The sequence below is a fragment of the Seriola aureovittata genome, chromosome 8 (genome assembly GCF_021018895.1).
Source record: "Seriola aureovittata isolate HTS-2021-v1 ecotype China chromosome 8, ASM2101889v1, whole genome shotgun sequence".
NCBI lineage: Eukaryota > Metazoa > Chordata > Actinopteri > Carangiformes > Carangidae > Seriola > Seriola aureovittata.
In genome coordinates this window covers 27,785,683-27,797,743 of record NC_079371.1, presented here as the reverse complement: position 1 = coordinate 27,797,743, position 12,061 = coordinate 27,785,683, and positions in this window count along the sequence as shown.

Below are 12,061 nucleotides of genomic sequence, written 5' to 3'. Positions count from 1 at the left end.
GCGAGCAGATGAGCTTGAAGATGAGGAATAGTGTGAGCGTGATCTCTTTGTTGCATTTGAGATGCTGTCACAGGGCAAAAGTTCATCCTGAGGGTCTTGCACAGTAGACACAGGCACTGGAGGGTCAGCTGCAGGGACTTGCACTACCTGGTTCATTTCCTTTGATGGTTGCTCAGAAGTATTTGTCTGAAGTTGTAACTTATCTGAGTTTTCATGCAAATTTTCCTGTTTCCATTTTTCCACTTGTTCCTTGAATGCATCACTGTATTCCATAATGCTGCAAAACCAGTCATTGTGTTTTTTATGTTCATCATCAGGTAGTAGTGGCAGTAATTCATTATGCAGGTCAGTGGCCTTTTTACACAGTGCATTCATGTAGTTCAGATGTGAAAGAATTTCAGTCACGTCTTCTTTTGATTTCATGTGCGCCTTTATTTGCGGAATAAGCGCTTTGATTTTATTAACGGCACTTTTGCGCTCATGCTGCAGCCGGTCGATTTTATTTTCCAAAGCTTTAGGCGTCATTTTAATGTCTCTTTTTTCCTTTTCCATGTTCGAACATTCAGCAGCAGCGTTTATTTGACTCATTTCCATTAAATTGTATTTTGAATTAAACAAGACAGTCTCAATTCATCAAAAGCGCATCCAGATTCCGTCCGTAGACATTGCCTTTAAGTTCATTGACAGAACATCCACTTAATACATTGTCCTCATTTGATTCAATGCATTCCAATTGTAGCAGATTCCTCAATCCACGAACATACAGGTTCAAACATACCTGTTCCTAGGTGTATAGATGACGTAGCGTGGCACTTAGCTGTGGCTCCTTTGTTCTCGGCTAGTCGTTGTGCGCACGACTTGGTTCTTTGATGCATCTGGATGTTTTTCATTAAACGCCTTTTTTGTTGACAAAATGTAGCGGCTATAATTCTATGAGCCGCTGAGAGTATGAGGTTGGGTCCTCAGGTTCATAGTTCTGTGACGCGCCAGGAGGGTATGAAGCAAGATACGCTGAGATCCAAAATACTTTCGTTGCATTTATTGCGTAAAAAGAGTACAGAGCTATCACAGCGTAGCGAGGATGGATGTATGAAAAAATGATAATAACAGATTAAACAGATACAAAAGTGAGATTAATGGATAAATGGATAAAGTTTAGCGTTTGCGGTCAACAAAAATTATGGCTACTACCCAACCCTGACTCTCTCATTCATCTGATCACCTGGTAAGTGCACACCTTTATACACACACCTACTCCCACCTGAACCACTCCCTCTGCCTCACACACACACACCCACACACACTGTGCTCCTCCTCGGTTACCTATGTCTCCTATAAAGAGAGTGTAAATAAAAAAGTGTTTTATTTATTTCTGCTAGACAACTATGAGATCTGAGAGAAACCAAAATGAGACTATAGCTTATATCTCCTGTCTTTCTGTTTTTTCTCCAGGAGAAAAAGACTCACAAAATCTCAAATTACTCTCCCTTTAGATTTCAAATGAGATCTAATCAAGCTCTAAAATAATTCTCAGATTTTCTCAACTTTTGTACCTCTTTTTATCTCAAGCAGAGAAATCAGAGAGCTCTCTCTATGAAGTCAATCTATTCTCATCCTAGCCTTTAATTTCACAAATTCATACATCTCACACATACACATACTCAGACAGAAGAGCTCTCTACAGGCAGTCACTGAATTCTCATTCAGACTTATTGTTTTAATCTCAACCCCTCATGTACAGTTGAAGTCAGTAGTATACATGAACTTTAAACACATTTTTAACCACTCCACGGATTTTGTGCTATCTATAGTTTTGGCACTGGTTTGGACTGGTGTACTTCACAAAATACATGGCATCATGAGGAAGGAAACAAAACATCAGCCAGGAAGTTACAGCTCGATGACAAATAGTTCTTTCAAATGGACAATCACTCCAAGCATACTTTCAAAGTTGTGGCAAAATGGCATGAGAACAACAAAGTCAGGGTATTGGAGTGGCCATCACAAAGCCATGACTTCAATCCAAAAGAAAATATGTGTGCAGAATTGAAAAGGCATATGCAAACAAGGAGGCCTACAACCCTAACTTAGCAGACTTCAGCAGTTCTGTTGGAGGAATCGGCCAAAATTCAGCGACTTATTGTGATAAGCTTGTGGAAGGTTACCTGAGATGTCTGACCCTGGTAAAACTATTAAAGACAATGTTATACTAACAGAGTGTCTGTAAACTTCTGACACACTAGGATTGTATAAAAACTGAAATAAATCATTCTCTCTACAATTATTCTAACATTTCACATTCTTAAAATGAAGTAGTAATCTTAACCTACCACAGACAGTGCATGTTTATTAGGATTAAATGTCAAGAATTGTGCAAAACTGAATTTAAATGTATTTGGCAAAGGTGTGTGTGAACTTGACTTCAACTGTATATCTGATATCTTGTTGAATGTGATTTTATCCACACAATTAATTTCTTAATGATTAATATATTATCATTGTAGGCTGAATGAATTGATTGAAAAATGATTGTCAGCAGCAAAGTATTTGCTGGTATTTTTTCCAAAATTATATGTTCTTTTAAGTGTTCCCCTGGACATGATTCAGTTTTGTTTCATGGACAACTTCGATTGACATGTATTCATTTGACATTGTAAAATAAATAAAATAATTCATATTGTTAAAAGTGAAGCCATAGCAGTTTTATCAGTGATCTACAAAGTGGTCTTGATCTGCTAGTCGACGATCAATTGTTTTTGTCTCCGCCCACATTAAATAGCTGGAAACTGTTTCTGCTGCGGTAGCTCCTGTTGTTGTTCAGACTAAACCCTCACTGAGAAAACTTCACTCTTGTGATTATTTTGATTGCTTTCCTTCCCGTTTTCTATCAAGTGTGACTTAATTTAATGGACTTAATGTTCAAAGAACAGTGGGAGCGCTGCAGTAGGCACGAATAATGGAGGAGAGAAGGAGAGAAGCGCCAGCTGGCTAAAGAAGGTAAGCTACATCATGTAAAATACTGTAACACTTAGAAGAAAAGTATTTATGCTGGTTCTGATACTTTTTGTCAAATATGGTCTGCATATGTGGCAAACAGTGAATTTAGCAAACCTCAACCGCGGACCACATGTGGCTATGAGCTAACTGTTAGTGCAGCAAGGTGGGGAAACTCACCTTATCTTACAGCTGTAGCTTAAAAGCCGATCCGGCTACACCCTCTGAAACCCATGGGTTTTAAGAGGTGGACCTCATAAATACTGCTGAGGACGCTGGCGATCTCTGCAGAAATTCTGTCTTTCATCTAGCTAGAGTGAAAATACTGTTATCATATGAAACTAGACGATCTAAGGAATCCATTGATGCAAAGCATGCCATGCTAGGTTGTTGGCATGTGGGCTAAATAATGCTCCAAAGTTACTCTAAATTTTGGAGAGGGAAAAACTGGCATAGCTATTTTCAAGTGGGTCCCTTGACATCTCATCCCAAGATATGTGATCCTGTGGTACTGACGAGTCTCTCCTCTGCAGACATGCCTGCTTTACGTAAATAACATGCAGTATGGGCAAAAAACATGCAGATTTTTGCATGAAGTACAAATGTTTTGCTTTCCCTATACTATAATGGTGTATTAGATCATTTCTGCATACTGTGGCCTCAAACAGTTCTGGAGTTACATAAATTTGATATGACTGGAAAGCTGAGACTCCTGTGGATCCAATGAGTCTAACTGTACTTATGTGTACTCATCTAAGACCCCATAGTAGCTATTTCATTGTAGTGAGATCATTTAGACCGTTATGAGACAATGAAATTATAAAATTAACTAAGGACCACTTTTTAAAAAAAATCTAACTTCTACTTTTATGTATTTTAGAGAATGAAGTACCCTGCAGGAAATTATAAAACAGACATGCTCAGAGTGTGCAACCCATCAAAGAAGAACCAGACCCCGGCTCAACCAAAAATGAAAAAACGGTGACTGAATCATTATTTTAATGCACAGTTCTTTTTCTCTTTTCTTTTCTTTTTTTATTATATTCTCTAATTTCATTCATTATGGCCTTAAAAAGGTCTTAAAACTCTTCAATTTAAGCTATGGAAACCTCTATAACACCAAGATATAAAGTTAAAATGAGCACAGAGCAAACACTGGACATTGACTGTTTCCCTGGTAAAAATGTTGTAAATAGTTTCCTTTGAACACAATGCGATTACTGCATGAAAGAATTCATCTGTAATTTCTGCATCCTTTTATTCTTGCAGCTGAAATCATTTGCTGTGGTACAGTGGATGGATGGGCATCGGTTGAGAAAACTAAGGTCATCACATGACTTAATATCACAGGTTGATAGTGAGATCATTAGTTTTGCCTGTACCTCAAGTTCTATCAGTAAGTTAAGTCTGTCATGCTACAGTGACTCATTATCGCCACTTGAGGAGCAAAGAGTTATTACAAGACGAGACGGACTGTTCAGGACAGCTAGCACCAGTTACAAAATGTACCTTTCAAGGCAATCTGCAGTCACTTATTTCTGAACAGATCACCATTGTCAAAATTGTTGCCAAGCTTATAACCCCATTACCAATCTGTTCCAAATGAATGCAGTTTATTAAGTGCTGCTTTATATTGGGTAAACTTTTAATAAAGGGCTGATTTGTTTTAGCATTTGTAAATGTCCTTGATTTTGATTTTTAATTCATATATATTTATTAGGTACACCTGGATGAGGATTATAATGTTTGGTATTTATTGAATCTGTTCGAGAAGTGTTGGTTTATTTTAATGGTGATTGTGGAGGCTGTAATTTTAACCGTGGTAATGTTGAACTGTACTGGGATATACTGAGAAATGTTCTTAATGTTTTCTCAAATTGAATTCATATAAATGGGATGGACAAAATATTAGGAACACCTCTGAGACCACTTTTTCCCATGTTGACTCACATATTGCTCCATAATACCTCTAGAATCGCAAATTTAATTTACAAAGGAGAATAAAAGGAGCCATTAAAAAAAACTGACTCGAGTTCAGCAGGGTATATCCCTTAAGTCTCAAGTCATCATGTCTTAGCTTTTTCTCCTAGTGAATTTTAGGAGAAACATGAAAAACAGCATTTCAGACAAAATAGAAACTAAAGTGAGACTGAAATGAGAATCTCAATTTTGTCTCCTGAGGTGTAGAAGATAAAGCTTCGAGCAGTAAGATTTTCCTCTGGGTGGGTCTGAAGCTCATCTACTCTTAATGATTGTGAAATCTGGATCAGGCCACCACCTGCTTGCTCCAGGTGGACAGGTGAAAGAGCAGAGAGCATCAAGATGGTTAGAGGAGGAAACATCAGAGAGACTCAGCCACATGTTTGAGACTCAGTCAGACCCAGACTCAGATGAGGAGTCTGTTGAGACCAGAACCAGAGACTAGCAGACGGATCAGAGTAGTTAGCGCAGTTAGCATCTTTTATTTGTTTATGCTATTTGTTAGCTTGTAACTGGCAGTGGCTGACACAGTGTTAGTGGTTGTGCTAATGCTAACTCTCTCTCTCTCTGTGCTGACAGGTTTCAGGTTTATTAAGCCCCGCCCCCTGTCCCCACAAGTTGACAGTATTGGTTCCTTAGGTTTGTGATGTATGAAACCCTGGCTGTCTGAAGCTGTTTTTATGGTTCTGCGCCAGCGACACCCAGTGACAGAGGCATATTGTTTTTGGGTTGTGCATCCCATTCTCGTGGACACGATATCACAGTAACACCTTCATGGAACTTTTGTAAATTTGGTATAAAACATTAACTTGGACTCAAGGATACGGTGACCTCACAAAACACAGTTTTGGACCTGTGAATGCAATATCTCCTTAACGCCTAGAAGGAATTTTTTTTTTTAACTGACTCTGGATAAACAGGGATGTAACCTGAAACTAGTCTGAGTCTTGTCTTATATTATATAAAAACATCATACGGATGTTAACAAGGTTAAATTTTCATTGGAGGGATCTTTGAAGAGTGGGAAAAAATTCATCTGTACTCTAAAAAGACAACAGCAGACCTGTTTGAACTGTAGAAAACCAAAACTCTCAGGTTGATTTGTTGTCTGGACTGTTTCCTCTGTGCTTTACACCCACACTTGATTCAGGGTTTGTGCTGCTGACTCACACAGATCCACACAGTTTTAACTGCAGGTCTCAAAACTGCACATAAGTACTACACAAGATCTTCAAGCGATCTATTAAGTTTGCAACCCTCACTTCACTGTATTCCCTTTTTTAGTTGTGTCACCTCCCCAGTCTTTTACATAAAATATCAAACAAATAAAGTCAAGATGATTTGTAACCATCAACCAAAGAATCAAAGAACAAAATGTGCTTTTGACCCGGGGAAAATCACGAGTCGTGAAAAGCAAGAGAGATATTTAAAATGTTATTTTAGTTTAAATCTTTCCACTTCAAAGACTCTGTTCCTGTGCCATCCCCCAGTATTTCTGCTCGCAGTCAGACTTCGCTCTTATTGTGTATACATGTGAGGGAACCTTTGTTTGTTGATGTGTGGCAGTGTGTGTGTGTGTGCATGTGTGTGTGTGTGTGTGTGTCTGAGCTGAGTGTCACTGAGGACTCTGGAGACGCCAAAAACCTTTCAAAGGCCCAGAGTGCTGCTGTTCAAAGGTCTCCATTACCTCCCCCTCTCTCTCTGTTTCCATCACATGATGTTTTTCATCTTCCAGCCTTTTCTTATTCGCTCTCTCCTGGGGTCTCTGTGCCCTTTCCCCTCCGTCTCTCGCCCATCAACAACACCGAGACCAAACAACAGCCGCCTCTGTCTCCCACAGGCTTGAACTTCAAGCACATCATGGCTCTGACAGAACACAGTGAGCAAGCGACTAATGCTGCTGCTGCTAGGCACGGGAAGGAATTGATTACATGGAGCAGGATTACTCTTATCTCACAGCAAACAAATGCCGAGGGTCTGTCTTCCACTGTTGCAGTGCCAGTTTGATGAAATTCATCGACATTCCAACTGTTTGTTTGTTTTATTTTATAAAGCAGTGATGCTAATGTTTGATTGTCAAAACGATCATTCTATTGAAGGATGTGCAGGAACTGTCAGTTACATTCAGCATTTATCACAGACATCAAAGTGTCCAAGTCTTTGGTGGCCTGTCCCTGTAAATGTCCCTGTTTTTAACTAAATTAAAACAGGACCAGAAAGAAAGACGTTGTGCTTGTTTTGGCCAACAGAGGGAGCTTGCTGCTACAGCATCAGAAATGAAGTTAAACCCCTTCAAAATAACGTTATCCAATCAGATTTTAGGTTAGCTGGCTCACTCATCAGTAAGGAGTTTATAACTGGGCAGTTAACTAACTAAAACAAACACACCCAAAGCCGCCCAGCTGGAACTTGAAAAAAATTGTTTTGATGTTGGAAGAAGTGAAGAAGAAGTCTGCAGTGGACTTCACATATACAGTATTCACAACCTGGAATACTTTTATGAAGATTCTTTTGATCTGTGGACTCATACAAAAGAATATAAACAATCAAGGAACAGACACACAATCTGACTTCAGGACGTACTTTAAAGATAGGTAGTCTCCTCCGTTTCTCCTCTTGCTGGTTTACGACACCATTAATCTGAATGAATTACACTTTTGTATTCGTGGTTTCTGTAAACTAAAACAGTTGAGCTGAAGAGAAGGTATCTGTGCTAACGATGTGTAGCATGTCAATACTGACAAAAGTGAGTCTCAAAAATACAGGACAAAGTGAGTCCAGTATCAGTTCAATATGGAACATGTCTTTTAGGCCTATTTTGCGGGTCGGGTGGCAACCCTACTAATTTTATCAGTTGGCCTTTATTTACATTTACATTTATAAACTGTATTACAGTGCAACCGTTACCATGGTCAGAATACATGTAACCGGAACTGTCCCCCTTTTTATTTCATAGATAAAAACATTGGATATTTTAATGATATATTGACTGCTGAACTGTAAATGTCCCTAGTATTCATTTCAGAAATCAAGAAGTACAAGACCTCTTGGGATGTCCTACTGAAGAACATCATCAATTTAATGATATATTGACTGTAACCTTATATTTATTTGTACATTGTATTCAAGGAGCACTCCAGTTACTGTAAACATGAATATCAGTCACAGGAGCAGCCTGTAGCCTCAGCCTGTGAAAACACTATACAATGGATGCAGTGCCTTTTGTTGCTCTGGAGAAGCTTTGCCAAGTCTGAAAAAATAACCCTGATGATGTCATAATGATGTCATCTGGGTTATCTCAGTTTGGGCTTACGTAGTTTTAATTCATAGTCATATGAACTGGTGTGTGATGAGTTTGGTTGATCAACATGAAGTGATGCAATGAATTCTTATTTACCTGTGTAACGTTCTGGGAGAAACCATTTCCTTGACTAGTTAGGAGTGATGTTCATATTACCTATTTCTACGTGACACTAAGTTACAACCCCTCCTCCAACCTGAACGACCACACAGGTCTGATACCACCCATAGGAGTGTCTCCTGAAATAGTGCTAAACACGTGGACTGTACCGCCAGCAGTGTACCTACCTTTGTCGTGGTAATGGCTTGGTTAGGTTTAGGCACTAAGAAAATAAATGATTTGGTTTAAAAACTATAAATGGATAGTAGAAGCAGCATAAACTGCTGGTTTCACATGGGAATCGAACTCCACTCTCAAGTGTCATATTCATCCATCCACCACAACCTCCTCCTGACGTGGACTTTGTCTCTCTTTATACTACGTCACAGCACTTCTCCCTTTGCTCCTGTCATAATTACTACGACCAATAGATGTCCCCTAGCAACAAAATGTAACTATTATATGGGTCATAATAACTTGCTGCACAGACGACCTGTGGGCTGTTTTTTACAGGAGGACAGTCTCGTAAGGTAAGTTTATATCAGCGGTTCTCAATGTGGGGCCGAGGACGCCCAGGGGTTCTTGAGGTGGTTCCTGGGTGTCCCCAGCAAAAAGAGGAAGAATATTTTTTTCTCTATAATTCCATCCATAAGTAACAGAATGACAGAATGTGTGAGTATTTTGGTCATGGGTTTCAAACACTTTCTGAAATAAAAGCAAAAATCTTATCAGATGGGGGACCCTGCGACAAAGTCATAGGGTCCTTGATGTTCAGAAGTTTGAGAACCACTGGTCTAAATAATGTATATTTTGAAGTGATGACGTTATTAAAGGTGTGTTTTGTCTGAAGGTGAGGTCAGAGGTTAGGGTCAGTGCTAGTGGCTATATAAGGCTGCCACGTTCCATCACGTGCTGCTGCTGTCAGGAACACCTGTTTGTTTGGCACCTCATCTCTGACTCAAGCTTCCTGCAGTGACAGCTGGACTTTTCTGTTTGATGTGGTAGTTTCTATCTGATGTTGTCATAAGGCCTGGATACAGAGAAACAAGCTTAAACACGCTTCTCCTCCATTTTCTTGGTCACCAGGGTGACGAGCCCCACCCACATCTGATTGATTGCCTGAAAAGGGCTGCTGACACTGACGATGGGTGCAGCACCTTTTCTCAAGACAGCCACATAACTTCTCTCCTCATTGGGAACAAAAGAAAAAAGAAATAAACCATACATGGACACCTTATAGGAGATGTACGCTCATTGAGCAGTTTATTAGGAACACCATACTAATACTGGGTAATTCCTCCCTTTGCTCGGAAAAAACAGCCTCAGTTCCTTATGACATGGAGTCCGCTAGATGTTAGAAGCTTTCCCCTGACACTCTGCCAGGTGAACAAGGGCCAAAAAGTGTTTCTAAACTGTTCACATAGCAAATTGTGGCATTTTAAGATTTTATTGTGAGGTTTTAAAGAACAACACAATGAGATGACGTAATCCTGCGAGACTTTTAACAAATTTATGTTTTCATTTGTTATTTTTCTATAATAAGAAAGTGTCACTACCGTTGTCTATATTGTCTGTAGTGACTATATTGTTGTCTATATTGGCTAGATGGTTTACAGTTGTCTATTCAGTCTATAACTGTAAGTATTGAGAACAGGGAGAGTGCAGTGAAAAGGAAAATTGCCATTCAGTTCAGTTACAATCATAAATTGTTTACAAATCCTCAAAATATCACTATTAATGCTGTTCTCTTATTAAAGTTCAATCCAGGATTAAAAGACCCACAAATGTAATTTAATTTTTCTGAAGTTCACTGAGCTCACTGTCATTTTGATGAAACCAGTTTGAGACGACTTTAGCTTTGTGACATGGAGCATTATCCTGCTGGAAGTAGCCATTAGAAGATGGTTACCTGTGGCCATAAAGGGATGAACTCAGAGGATGATTCCCTGGATGATTTTGTTGTTGCTCCATTCTGAGTAAAAAGTCTAGAGACTGTTGTGAGTGAAAATTTAGATCAGCAGTTTGAGAAACACTCAAACCAGCGTCTGACACCAACAATCATGTCACGCTCAAAGTTACTGAGTCACATTTGTCTTCATTCTGTTTGATGTGAACATTAACTGAAGCTCCTGACCTGGATCTGCAGAAGTTGCTGCCACATGATTGGCTGATTGGATCATTGCAGTTTTTGGAGCTTGACTCAGACTACAGACTGACACTCAGGATATGATGCCCATTATAGCCTTTTTGTAAACTGTCTATGGCTATAGCTAATAATTAGCTAATGTTAGCTTACAAGAGTGACAACCCCCTGTCACTGTTAATACTTACTAAATCAGGTAATGTAATGTTAACTTACACATGGTAACTTAAGCTACAACAACATTATGGAAGCTAACTTTCTTAGCAGCAATGAAGCCCGACGCAGTCAGGTTGCTGATGTAGGTGGGCTTGCGTAATGTCCTTGGGTTCTCACTTAGATCCATCTCTCACTCCTCCCCACCTCCACCGTCTTGTCCAAATATGGTCAATTCTGGTTATAAAAAAAAAAAAACAATGGCGACGGCTATGAAACAGCGGTTCACAACCCAGTGGTTGCTACTTAGATTCGACTGAGTTATGGCTTCAAGAAGATGTAGCTTAGGTATCTTAATTGTCTCCATGAACTGTGTCACAAGCATTGCTGCTACTCTTTGTGGCAAATGTGTGAGCAGGAAACATCAGGAAGTCAATGCAGGAAGACAAAATAAAAACATGAACAATAATCATGCTGCAAATACAGAAAAGATGCACAAACAAAAACATGTGAACCTCCAAAAAAAATGACAACACAACAGAAGTGCTCCCGGCCTCTAGGGGGAGCTCTAAGTAGAACACCTACTGACTATGTATAAGCTAACGCTAATGCTTGCTACGTTACTTGTTGCTCTTTTTTGTAAAAATGACGGCCAAATGTAAAAAAGAACACAAACCGTTTCATGTTCTTCTTCCCTCATACGCTCTGCTTTGGTCAAAGGTCAAAGGTCAAAGGTCTGGTCATAGGTCTGGCCTCTCGGGTCGAAGCTCAAGCTTATGCTCAAGGTGTTCCACTTAGAGCTCCCCCTAGAGGCCTACAGCACTTCCTTTTTCTGTTGCTTTTGATTTGGGAGTTTGTGTGATTTTGTCTTTGCATGGTTTTTGTATTTGCAGCATGTTTGTTGCCAATGTATTTGTTTTGTCTTCCTGCAGCAGGTTTTTTTTCATTTGCACCATGTTTCCATGTGTTTGGAGCTCGTTTCTCTTAATGGAAGTGTTTTGGGCCGTTGCGGTGCGTTTGCCCTTGTTGGCCACCGTAGTACATGCAGCCCACCAGTGCATCCAACATATACACAATAACACCATGAAAAGAGACAGAGTAGTGGTTTGCCACCCTGGTCTATAGCTATTTCACAGGTGTTTCCAGCTGGCTCCTTCCCCAACACAAACACACACAAACACACATACACACACACACAAATGACCTGACTCACATCGGTCATTCACTCATCTTTGCATGTCTTTTCCTTCACAGTCCAGCTGTGTGTGGGACAGATGACAGGAAGCGTCTGTCCCTCTAATCAGTAAAGGCAGCAGATCAGAGGAATATTCCACACAAACTTTACATCTTACATCTTAACTCACATTTCCTACATCATTCCTTCCTTCTGT